The 441-nt window shown below is 72.1% G+C and overlaps 1 protein-coding gene across 1 annotated transcript in view; it reads right to left on the minus strand.

The window, feature by feature from the left end:
- Window positions 1-441, minus strand: part of DDX55 (DEAD-box helicase 55) — a 20,451-nt gene that overhangs the window by 19,621 nt on the left and 389 nt on the right.

Consider the following 441-nt stretch of genomic DNA (forward strand, 5'->3'; position numbering starts at 1 on the left):
CCACCCGGCCTGCTTCCACGGCTTCCCGCACGTTCCGAATCAAACCCCAGTTCCTCGAAGACGTGCGCGAGCAGCTCTGCTTTGCTCAACTCCGGACGCTCGGCGCGGAAGGCCCCAGTTCTGCGGGGAGCTCACGTCCTGCCAGGCCCAGGGCCCCTGCAGCGGCCTCTGCACCGCCAGCTCCTTCTCCTTCAGTCCGGACCAACGGCACCTCCGAGGGCCGCGCACGCCCGGCCTCACGCCCGTCTCCACCTGCGCAGGGCTCTAGTCCCCAGCACCTCCCGGCCGGCAGGTGACCGGGCGCCTGCTTCCTCCAGCCCCTGCCCCAGGAGAGAGGGGCCGAGCCCGTGAGGGCGGCTGGCACGTCGCAGACTCAGCGAGTACCCCGAGGAAGCGGCCACCTTGGTCAGGGCGGTGGCCCAGCTGCCGAGGGCGCCGCCG

Source organism: Tupaia chinensis, unplaced genomic scaffold, assembly GCF_000334495.1.
Source record: "Tupaia chinensis unplaced genomic scaffold, TupChi_1.0 Scaffold000258_1, whole genome shotgun sequence".
NCBI classification, from domain to species: domain Eukaryota; kingdom Metazoa; phylum Chordata; class Mammalia; order Scandentia; family Tupaiidae; genus Tupaia; species Tupaia belangeri.